General features: G+C 33.6%; 1 pseudogene; it reads left to right on the top strand.

Annotated features, from left to right (window-relative positions):
* Positions 1-2,310: 2,310 nt before the first annotated feature.
* LOC126772074 (uncharacterized) lies at positions 2,311-6,967 on the top strand (annotated as a pseudogene).
* The last annotated feature ends 6,419 nt before the right edge of the window (positions 6,968-13,386 follow it).

Here is a 13,386-nt window from a genome sequence, read left to right as displayed (position 1 = left end):
CCCCGTGCAACCGCGATTGAAACAAAGATAGTATGTCAATTTATGCATATAATGTTGCCATAGTAACTGCATTCCCTGTTTTGGGAGATAAATAATTTTCAGGATTTAATTAAAACAAAATGAGGTTAAATTTTACTTTTTATTTATTTTTTAATTAAAATATTTTTTGGTTTTCCAACTACACCCAAAAACCGTTGCATTGTTTGTTTTTGTTTCCGTTATCAATAGTGTTTCAGTATCTATATATGGTACTGGATTAGCATTCTCCTCAGATGTTGCAATCTAAAACACTCAATTAAATTATTTATAAAGCATGTTTGCCACATATATTCTTTGTTAACCTCTTGACTTGGAATGCATAATATAATAAATTCAAAGAGAATGTTAAATAGGATAAAGAATAAATTAAAATAACATATTTATAGATAACGAAGCATTTAATTTTATTATTGGACTCCGTATTTATTTGTTTACATTGTCATCGAGTCGCAATTTTAAATCTAAAATCGAGACATTTTATTAGGTTTCGCTGTCAGCACTTACATGATAAATAGTTATAAGTTATGAATGATAAAAACTGGAAAATCCTATTATCTTCAGGATTTTAATGCAATATAAGGTTGCGTCATGCTATGGCATAAAAAATCATCACTGAGAAACTACATTTAGGGATAAAACCGTGGTCGTTTTTATATCGAAGATTGTATAATCTTCCATATAAGGATTATTTCTGTCTTTTCACAGGGTTAGAATCGTTTGTCACACAATGAACGCACCAACTGTCCAGTTTGTTTCGCTACTTGAGTATCCGACCTTGATAAAACTAATTACGCGATAAGGGACAGAAGATTTACACACATATAATAATTGGATGGAATTCGGTTGAACGGCGTAGATATCGATGTTCTGCGACGCCATCTAGTGACGAAGTATAAAAAATGCATAATAGAATGGCCTTCTACGTAAAAAAGAAAATGTATAGTCAGACAACTGTCTGCCTATAACTTTAGATTACCGATTCATTGATTATTATTGTAACATACTAATAATTACATCGAACTTTATAACATGGTTACTAGGGCATACCTACTAAAAGCAAATCTTAACCAACATTGTTGCAGCCTCAAATATGTCTCCAATCTATGGAGGGCAAATGTATAATAAAAATATAGGTAAAATTGTAAAGCTATTATTTTATTCGTATCGTACCTGTACCAGTGCTACGAATTGCGAAAATTTTAATATTATTTCGAGTTAAGTAACTAAGTACGTACGACTCTTTTTATACAGAGAAAGTTTCAAGATTAATCCATCACACTGCTTTACAATGTTTGATAAATGAGCAAAAAAAACTAAGATACCGTTATGCTTTATTTTCATATACATAGCTACAGTTAACCGCAGTTTTTTGGTCATGACATTTAAATTTAAACTTGATTTATTATTTTGTCAAAAAAGCTATTAGTATATTTTATACTTTATTTAAAAGTAATTACATATTTTAATTGATTAATAAATGGTACAAATTTATATTAGATCTTTGTCTCCTTAATTTCAACTGTGGTGGATTCGTCCGCTTCTCAGAAGATGGCGGAACGTTCTCAGTTTTGTTGTTCGTGCTTTTTCTGAACCTTTGACGATTTTTATATAACTTTGCTTCGTCCGAACATTTCGTCGTAATGGCGCTCCTGTAATTTTATTAACACAGTCTTCGGACTACAAAAACATATTTTTTCATTTACTTAATTAATTCTAATAATTAGTTTTATGTTATCTGTTTCTTTTGTAAGATGGTATAACACAAAAATATTCCATTATCTTAATAAAATATCTTAAAATTAAAAAGTTGAAAGGTACAAAAGTTATGGGATTAAAATATGAATACCAACCTAATCCTTTTAGGAACATTGCACTTTTCAGCGACGGTGTTGACAATATCGTCTACTAATTTGGGGCCCAATTGCTTTTTCGGTGGTTTGTTCACAAACGCCGGTGCTTGCTTTCCAGTTAAAGAATGAGTAGCTAGAATTATAAAGAGTTTTATTTTTAATTTAATCATTTGTATTAATATCCTTTATTTTATCATTTGGTGTCGCAGAATAGTTTTCAGTTTGAGGCAAAGTGACACTAATTATATCCTACATCTTGAATATTAAGGCTGCCTGTCCACCGGAGCGGAGCGAGGCAGCGGAGCGGAGAAACGGATAAATATTAACCAATAAGATTGCACAAAATCTCCGCTCCTCTTTAGTGGACAGGGAATTGCGAACTTGTTTAAAAATTCATACAAAACCGGTAAGCGGAGCGGAGATGCGGAGTAGGGTGGCGGAGCGGGGAAGCGGAGCGGGGAAGCGGAGCGGGGAAGTGGAGCGGGGAAGCGAGTGCGGGCTGCGCTCGCGCCCCGCAGTGTGCCAGTGACCAGCGTAGTCTGACTAGTGCATTTGTTTTATTTTATTTTATTTTTTTTATTTTATTTATTTTAAGGACCACTAGTAGCTACTACATGTTTTAATGACAAATGTAAAACAATTTAGTGAAAATAGCTAACATGTGAAGCTTTTTAAAGTAGCCACAACAATTACAATATTTGTTTTAAAAATACATTAACACATAATTATAGCAACATGAGTAGAAAGATTAAAAAAAAAAAAAAAAAAGTCCAAATTGGTACAAATTAAAGATCATAAAAAAATAAACATGCACTTAATAAAATTAAAATTAATAACACAAATAGTTTGAAATTGATATAGGTACAAATTAAAATTAAATAATTCATTAAATTCATGCAAAGTTTACGTTACAAAAAAAATTACTAAAAATATACTAATTAATACAAAATAAAATTAAGATAACATTATTTATTATTTATTTATTATTTATTTGCATCTCTCAACAATTCTAGCGCCCGTTTACGATAAATCATGGCAGAGTCATTGAAAATATCTAGATCTTGACAAAAACCATTGTACAACCGTGATGATCTAGGCATTGGTGCATTACATCCTAATTTCGTTTTTGATATTCTGACATCAAAAGTGCCCAGAAAACTACGAACATTGCGCCTTGGGATACGATAGTATATCTTTTCAAGTAAGTAAGTACAGTCGATCTCGTTACGAATTATCTTAAATAGGAAAGAGAGATCTAATAATTGTCTGCGTACAGAGAGACTATCCATATTAAAGTCTTTCAAGAGATTGCTGTAATTTTTATTAGATTTATTGTATGAGGTTTTTTTGTTTCTGGATAGATGATATACAAATCGCTTCTGTATTCTCTCTATACGCAGACGATGTACATTGTAACAAGGATTCCACACAACACTACCGTACTCCAGTACACTACGCACGTAAGCGTTATAGATTATTTTTTTCGTGTTATTCGTGAAGTGTTTACCATTTCTAATTAAAAATCCTAACGTTTTGGAACTTTTCGTAATTATTTTATTGAAGTGCGGGACAAAAGTAAGCTTGTCATCAAAAATGACACCCAAATCACTTATTTCAAAAACTTCCTCCAACTTGATGTTATCAATGCTATATATTGTTTTGATTATATTGAGCTTCCGCGTAAATTTTATATGCTTGCATTTACTGACGTTTAATTCCATTTTATTATTTTTACACCAATTATATATAGCATTAATATCCGCCTGTAAGAGCTCTGAGTCAGCTAAGTTGTTTATTACTTTCGTTAATTTTAAATCGTCCGCAAATAAAAATACTCTACTATAATGTACCGTATCGCAAATATCATTAATGAAGATATTAAAGAGCCAAGGTCCTAAGTGTGACCCTTGAGGAACCCCGGAGCAGGCTTTATATAGACTCGAGCTAAAACCTTTTAAGACAACAAATTGTTGTCTATTGTATAAATATGATTTGAACCACTCATGCATATTACCATTGAATCCGTACTTGCTTAGTTTTAAGAGTAAAATATCGTGCGAAACTTTGTCGAAAGCCTTGGTTAAATCGGTATAAATTGCGTCAACTTGCTTGTGGTTATCAATAGCTGGCACAATGAATTCACTGTACGAAACAAGATTTGATGTTGTAGATCGACCCTTTATAAAGCCATGCTGGTTATTATTATTCATTTGCTTTACATGACATTCTAGATATGGGTAAACTATTGCTTCAAATACTTTGGCAAAAGTGGAAAGTATGGAAATCGGTCTATAATTCTCAATGCACTCACTACCCTTGGACTTATATACTGGTACGATCCTAGCTATTTTCCACTTATCGGGAAAAACACCTGAGCGAAGTGATTCGTTGTATAATAAATATAAAGGGAAACTTAGTACCCATGCACATTTAGAAATAAATATAGGAGGGATATTATCATAACCTGTCCCTTTAGTTGTATCAAGTCTTTTTAAGTATTGATAAATCTGTCTTCGCGATATTACAAAATTAGTGAACGCTCCAAAGTCATGTTTACATTGATTACTATAAGATGGTAATGTATATGAACTTTGAGATTGTGTGTAAACAGAAGCAAAATACAAGGCAAATTCGTTACAAATTTCTGATCCCGATTTCATTACTTTTTGTTTGTAAGTCATTATGCCTGGGAGTGCGGTACTATTATCTTGTTTGCCCTTAAGGTATGACCAAAAATATTTAGGATTTCTACTAATATTTTCTTCAACAATTTTAATGTAATTATTAAAATTTGTGGACGACGTAGTGAAGAAAATGGATGAAAAACTTATCGATAGTGTGAAAAAGTTTCCGTGCATTTGGAACACGTCTTCAGATTTTTACAAATGCAATGAAACAAAAGATGCTGCGTGGAACCAAATAATCATTGAAACAAAAATATCGCATGGTAAGTAATATTATAAATCTTTATTCTATAATACCCTCTAGTAGGCGTATGTTCATATATTTTTTCGATCATTTAAACAAAAGATGCTCAGTGCCATACAAGTCGAGTTAAAATATGATGCTAACTAAACTATAATTTTTTTTATTTAACAGAAGAATACCTAAATAATATCCGATACCTAAACCATATTACTGATTAGATTCTTTTCAAAATTCTAGAATCTTGCCACGGAACCTTCCCCTGATTATTGAAGTATGAACAATACATTTCGCGAACTTCATATCCGTCGTTACTAGAATGTTGTGTTTCTGTAATATCATCAACAGATAATAATGTTTGCTCCATGGTACTTTCAATATTGTTTATATAATCTGGTTGTCTTTGAATTAAAAAATTGTGCAAAACACATGTTGCTTTTATTGCCTTGTCAACTGTTTCTATTTTGCATTCGAAGTCTTTACGATACACGTACCATTTTCTCGTCAATACACCGAAAGTTGCCTCAACAATGCGATGTGCTCTAGATAATCGGTAATTAAATATTTTTCTTTCTGTGTTTAGTCTATCACGTGGGTATGGCCTCATAAAATTTTCCGTCAATGGGAAAGCTTCGTCTCCTATGAATACGAACGGCATTTTTGCGCCACCTTGATACAATGGTGCCGGCGCAGGTAAATTTAATCTCTTCTCTTTTAGACTCCTCCCGAAAACGCTGTTATCAAAAATTCCTGCGTCAGAAAATCTCCCCATAGAGCCCACATCAATCATAATGATTTTTCTTCTGGCATCAGCTAAACACATCAATACTACAGAAAATCTCTTTTTGTAGTTGAAAAACGAGGACCCAGTTTTCGAGGGAGCCTTGATGTATACGTGCTTGCCATCAAGAGCACCTGTACAATTTTTAAATTGCCATAGTTCATCAAAATCTTTTGCGATTTCTTTCCAGTCCTTTTCGGTTGGTTGCGGCATAACAAGAGGTTGCAATACATTCCATAAAGCATCACAAACCTCATCAACTATTCTCGATACACTTTTCAATCCAATTTTAAAATTCTCTCCCATCGTTGTAAATGATTGACCGGTTGCTAAATACCTAAAAAAAACCTATTTAATTATACTTAACGTATGTGCATCTATTATTTTTTTTATAAATAGACCATAGAATACATTGTGTATGTTAACTGTTTCAGTGAAAACTGCAAAATCGCGATGGAAACAACTAAGAGATAACCATCGAGATGCCTTAAAAAGACAAAATGCAACACGGAGTGGACAGGCTAGAAAACAACAAAAAGAATGGAAATATCAGAGAGCCATGTCGTTTCTGTTGCCTTATATGTGAAACAGAGACCGGTCATCAAATTTTGCGCCCTTGGACGATTCAGCAAGCGAAACTTCAAATCCACCAAATACCATTGATGAGAGTTCACGGGATTCATGCAATTTGTTGCCGTCAAATTCAAATAGTCTTCCTTCTGTTGGTGTTCCTAATAATTCAACAGCTCTTGAGCCTCTCCCGTCCACATCCAAAAAAAGAAAGAATGATGAAATTCTAGATCTATTGAAAAAAAATCAAGAACGCCGTGAACTGTTAGAACGAGAACGGATAGAACTTAAAAATATGATGTCAGCCAGAAATAAATACGATGAAATAGACATTTTTTTTTAATTTGGCTGCGTCGTCGAAAAAACTACCGTATTATTTACAACTTCAAATTAAAAAATCCTGCTTTAATGCGGTAATATTAGCTATAAGAAAGAATAAGAAAGTAATCTTCAAAATAATTGGTATTCTCCAAATAATTATGGTTATTCTACAGGATCAACACCTACTCCCGAAAATGTTAACACTAGTGTCGATACTCCTACTGCTCCAAGTGATATCGAAACTAGTATCGATACTCCTACTGCTCCAAATGATATCGAAACTAGTATCGATACTCCTAGTGCTCCAAATAATATCAACACTAGTAGCAATACTCCTAGTGCTCTAATTAATATCAACACTAGTACTGATACTCCTAGCGCTTCACAAATTCAAACAATCCAGGACATAGACACATCTGTATTAGAGCGAACAGGAGCCAATGAAAATGCGGCCAACTTTGAGATGGATTATGATTTTTAGTAAAATAAAAGTTATTTTGATTTCTAAATGTGTACTTACTTTAAACACACTGCTAATCTTTCACAGCTACTGATTGATTTCCTGTAATTTGTGTCTTGTTTCCGAATATATGGTTCTATCAGAGAATGAAGTTCATGAAAAGTACATCTTGAAACTCTATAAGAATTTTCGAATGTTTCTTCATCAGCAGTTTGGAAAAAGGTAAAATATTCACTGTGTTCTGAACGATGTTTGATATGATTTCTTAACCAAAATCTATGTTTCCTTATAGAATTGTTCAAATGGTATATAATTCTGTTTCTTCTGACTCCAACTCTTTTCTGCCTCTAGTAATGTAAAGTAATAACGTATTAACTGTTTCGACAACATGTCTGCTGTCACTGACATTTCGCGTAGCACTAAATCAATCGCTTGCCGCCGAGAGCTCGAAATAACTCGTCGCGTACTCATATCCCCGCGTATAAAAAATAGTCCGCAACTCCACTCCGCATTACTTTCTAGCTCCGCTCTGGTGGGCACACACAGTCTGCAACTCGGCTCCGCATTACTCTGTTACTCCGCTCCGCTGCCTCGCTCCGCTCCGGTGGACAGGCAGCCTTAAACGTGTATAAGAATCAACATCTTTTATTAGGGACATTTTTTAAATTAATGTATAATCTGTTCCGAGTAATGTTTTTACATCTCAAGGTACATTTATTTATTCTGTAGATAGGTAAACGCACATCAACAATCGTCTTAAGTATCGTCTCAAATCGTTATATTTTTCCCCATATAGGATAGGATAGGATTAAAAAAAAAATGTACATTGCGAGTTTGTCAGTCATTGTCTACCCTGGGACGTCGGGATCAGCAGCGGACTAAGCGAGCCACTTGACCACTGAGGCAATTCGTTTACGTACCATATTTTATTAAAGTTTTAATCTAAATGGAAATAAATCGGACAATGCTTTCTAATATTAATCTCGATTATTAATACGTTAATAATTAAATTATATTTTTTTAATGTATTTTAATTTCACTAAGAATATTGTCACGGGGTTCGTTCCACCAAGTTACCGTTACATTAATAAAACTGATCATAAAGATTATAAAATTTTAATTATAAAATTTACAACATAAAAAATCAGGGGGTGGGCCCTTGACAGCATCTGGTCAATTAAGTTAACATTCATGCAATAAAATATTACAAGTTAGTTGTAGGCGAGTTGGCATCGGTTAAAATTAAGTAATAGACTTAAATAAAGAAATAAGCAGGATAGTGGAAACCCCGAACGCATTGTCACAATGAGTGAACAAATAAATAAAAGCAGTGCGAAGCAGCAAAAAGCACCAGCAGTAACAGCAGGCCACAGGACAAGCAGCCTCTCCTTCACAAAACAGCGGAGCCTCCAACAGCCCCAAATCAGCCACAATTCCTAGGTTGAGTTCACCGAAAAATATTATATTACTTTGTAATGCAATATACAAAGTATATATAAAATTAAAGAAAAATAAACACTACCTGTGAACAAAACAACTTATTACCTATCTTGCATAAATACTAAGAAGGTCCTAAGAATGCCCTAGACACAGGTACAAAGAAAAATAAGTTAATAAAATCAAGTAATAACCTAGACAATTGAGGTTATTAAAGTTAACTTTTAAAGTGTCAGAATATGGCAAATTATTGCTTAATTAGCAATGAAATATTATTAGAAAGCATGAACTATACTTAATTTAATGGAACAAAGCTTTTAAACAATTCGAATCACATTAGGATTCGACCCAGGTCACCTAGTACATTGACAAGGTCTATGTTCAGTTTTTGAACAAAATATTAAGAAATGGATAAAAATAAATATTGAACCACGTGATATATTGAATTGAATGTAATTTATGCATCAACTCACCTCAGGAGTGTTTAAATATGTAGAAATAAGGCAATATATGACTTATATTGCAAGTGGCACGGTTTCGATACAAAGACTGGAATTAAACGAATAATCGATTAAATACTACTCAAATAACAAATAATATGCTTCGACTAAACGAATACAATGTGTTTTACTTACGGCTTGGTAACTCGAACCTCTTAAATAAGTTTTTCAAAGTAGATGACGTATATTCAACGAATATACTTACAAAAAGGAATATATTTAATCGTTTAAACTGACAGGCATCGGTAAGCGACCGGCGCTTGCTCAACGATCAAAAAGACGTCCGACCGGCGAACAACGTAGTGCTGCCATCTCTCAAACAGCATAGATAATAAATGTCGAAACAATGAATGCCGATTCGATAACCGTAATTTATTTTATAAACCGGTTAGGTTAGGTAAAATAAATACATTATTTTAATAAAATTAAAATATTGAAAAATTAAAATTTTAAGGGTTACAAAATTTAAAACAAAGCATAATACAAGGACAATGTAAAAAGGAATGCACTTGATTAATTTCTATTTAAATGTTAACGGGAATTAGTAGTTACCTTCTAGGAAAGACAGCTTGCAACAATTGTCTCGTCGCTGAAGTGTGGGAAGTCCAATCGATTTCTGCCATTAGGGTCCGTTCACACAGACCGGCTCGGAGAGGAGAGCAGATTTTTATCACGTTGGAAACAGTGTTTTGAGTGATTGTAGTAAAGTTTATTTTTGCATTTGCACCTTTTTTGTCATTAAAAATGCCTGAACGCGCTTCGTGTGAAGTAATAAAAGGAGCCGACCGGCTCCGCTTGCGTGCTCTTTCTCGCTCGCACCCGCTTTCAGATCTCTTCCAGCCGGTCGATGTGAAATAGTTGGCGGCTCCGCTCCGGCCAATTCCAAGCGTATACGACCCGGTCTGTGTGAAAAGAAAAAAGCAGGCCGATGCTCTCCGAGCCGGTCTGTGTGAACGGACCCTTAGTCTGGCAGGCACGGTGATTTCATTGTCAGTATAAGTAGGTAGTTGTTAATTTTTTTCGTTATTTATGTTAGAATTTATATAAGGCAATAAAAGCCTTATTTATTGATTGATTTTTTCCATATAAGTAGGTGATTAAGGTATTATATTGTTAGCACCACATAACAGAGTCACACACAATATAGACCATAGAATAAATAAAATCGCTGTCTATAAATAATCGAGTATAATAATTTATTAAATATTTTGTATCGTAATTAATATTAGTCTATTTGGATCATTAGGTCAAGTTTACGTCAAACTTTAGAGTTTTCGAAGTAAGATCGAAGAGCTTAGTGCGTGTCAGTATTTTAATAAATATCTTAGTGTTAAAATTTAAAAAAAAACTTATATGTAAAGTCTAGATCGAGAGACAGAAAAATATGTGTAAGGTTCCATTTTATAAAGAAATAATTCGATTGGTAAGAAATAAGTCTTTATTCAATAACAAAATTCTTAATGTTGTCTAATAATGTCTAAAGCCTCCTAACCCTGTTTTAAGATTATCTCCTTAAGATAACAAAAGCGATTGAAGATGAAGAAAATATATTTTATAAATAGTAACATTTTACAACTTCAATAAATTGTATTCATAATATTAGGATTTTAAAGATTTCTAATTGCCCAGAAAATGTACAAGATAAGTCTAAAATAATACAGCAGTAAGCGCTTAAACATTAATTGTTTCAAAGACAATAAGTAACTATAGTCGTAATTTTTATGTTCCCTTTTAGGGTACTGGACAATGAAAGTAGATAGGAAATTACCTGAAGGCTATAAAAAATTATTTCACAAAAGAAGATAATATATTTAGATCAGATCTAAAATGTTTGGATACATTAAAATTAATAACTGTTTTTGCTTAATCAAAATGCCATAGTGGATTTTTTGAGAAGACAAATGAAAATTTTACATTATTTGTAAAAAAATCCAAAATTCATTTAATATAAACTGTTGCCAATTTTCTATAAAAACATGCTAAATCTATATTGATTCGATTTTAATGAGATGTAGTGAATAGATTATATTAACTAAACATACTTATTAATCATTATATACTACGTAACCTAATTTTGTACCTATTTAATGTACGACCTATTGGAAATAAAGGCAGTATCTATTCAGCAGTCTCGGCTTTCATTCCTCTCTCAGGGCACCACATTACATGGCGACCCTGCCAAAAGTAGATTCACGCGCGCGAGTATTCTGACACCGTCCGCCGCCGCGTCGCCGACCGATTTTACATATATGGACAGTGATTTATAAACAACGTCTTCTCGTCACAATGCAATCGTCGGATAATAAAAAAAAAAAAAATTCTATTAAAACTGACGACAGCGGTGCTAGTGTGGTAAAAGTGTGCTTCGAAAATGGGGAAACAGCAGTCTAAAGAAGAGAAGATCGTGATAGCACAAAATTCAGCTGGGGGCACAAATGATGCACCAATCGAGGAGTTCCGATTTCACATGAAAACGTCGAGCGCCCTGTTATGCGTGGTGGTACTTTGCCTAGTTTTGGTAGTCCTGTATGGAGTATTCCGGATGTATCGGAAATGTCATACGAGATGGATACGGCAGGAATTTGAGTTGAACGCGAGTGGCAGCAGGGTGCGACAACTCTCCTTTCGACGGCGCCAGGGTTACCCCGATTTGAAGATCGATGATAGCAAAGTGTAAAAGTGTTCAAAAGCGTATAAAGTGGTATGAGGTGAAGTGCGGTTACATAAATATGTGTATTTCTTTTCGCGTACATCGGAATTTCGGCAAGTTTATGGACATTATTTAGTGGACTGTAGCCTTATTTACCAACGTATAATCAATATTGTTATAATATAATAATATAAAAAAAAAAAAAACTTATTAGTTAAAAATATTATCTAAACTTAGTATAATTAAATATGTATAACTAAGTGTATGTAACTAAATATATAATGTATACTCGTGTATTATTATAAATGTTACAATTCTTAATAATATGTGGAGGATCCAGGGTTTAAAACAGGTATGTTAATATTCTATTATGCATATTAAGTATTTTTAAACTCTATGGCAACATTTTTAAAGAAATTATATGAAGATTTATTAGTAGTGAGACCGTATTTAATTAAAATAGGACCCGCTAGACGACAAGGTAAAATATTGCAGACTAAGTTAGACGAAGCTAAATGTATTATTGCACAATATAATAATTATATAGAAAGTATTGAACTGAAAAGCATTGAAAAGGACGAGCGTCTTATTTTTGAAAAATATCGTACGGATATTAAGAAATTGTTTGATGAAATTACTGAGTTGTGTCGAATTTCAGACGGTTCTAGTATTTTTTCAACAATGGATAAATTCGACCTGAAGGTAGCTTTGAACTTATTGCCAGTGATGAATGATGAGCTTTCTAATTTACGACAACTTATCGATGGTATTGAGTATTATAGTTCGGTTCTCAATACTGAGTCACAGACGTATTTAATATCTTTTACTTTGAAAAGCAGATTGTCGCAGTCTGCCAAGCTAAAATTAGCAACGAAATACGACACTGTAACTGATCTTGTAAATGATATGAAAAGGTTACTTTTACCGAAAAAATCTACAAATGCCTTGCAAAAACAGTTTTTTAATTGCAGGCAAAATGATGCATCTATAGATGTTTTCGGAAAAACCTTATCCGAATTATTCGTTAATCTTACAATTTCTCAATCTGAGGGAAATGTTGAAAATTTTAATATTTTAAAATCTATTAACGAGAAACAGGCAATTCGTCAATTTAGCGACGGATTGAGAAATCGTAGGATTGGCACTATTATTACGGCTCAAAAATTTGAAAATTTGAAAGACGCGATTCAGGCCGCAATCAATGAGGACATTTCAGGTTCAAGTTCAACTGCTGAAGTGTTTACACTAACAAGGCATAATAATAATCGTTTCTTTAAAAACACTTCCAGGCCGCCTTCTCATCAGAGCATTCCAAGAGGTACGTACAATACTGACCGTTGCCGAGGCAACCCTAGCTACAACGGGCGACAGTCGCATACCAGGACTGGACAATGGGTCCAGCAGCCACAATCTCAGCCACGGGGAGCGCCACGGGGTAGAGCGCCATATCGAGGTAGAACTTTTAATAATTATTCTAGGGGTCATAGACCATTCAAAGGACAGATTCGGACAATAATAACTGATGAGTTACAGCCTCAATCGAGTGCATCCACTCAGAATTCGGAACCTGAAAATGATTTTTTCGTGCCTACAACATATAGTATTCTAGCCAGCGATAGTAGTTACTTTATAAAATTATTTTATAAAGACAGATACGCTTTTAACTGGCTCATAGATACGGGAGCCTCAATTTCAGCTATAAAACATAAACATGTTTTAGATTTCAACGTTCCTATTAACAAAGAAAAAATAACAATAAACGGGATAGGTGGAAAGGTACAGGCTATCGGATACGTATGTTTACAGTTGACAGTACACGGGCAGTATATTAGTCATAAGTTTTATGTATTTGA

This window comes from Nymphalis io, chromosome 11 (genome assembly GCF_905147045.1).
Source record: "Nymphalis io chromosome 11, ilAglIoxx1.1, whole genome shotgun sequence".
NCBI classification, from domain to species: Eukaryota; Metazoa; Arthropoda; class Insecta; order Lepidoptera; family Nymphalidae; genus Nymphalis; species Nymphalis io.
This window is presented reverse-complemented; position numbering and strand designations above follow the sequence as displayed.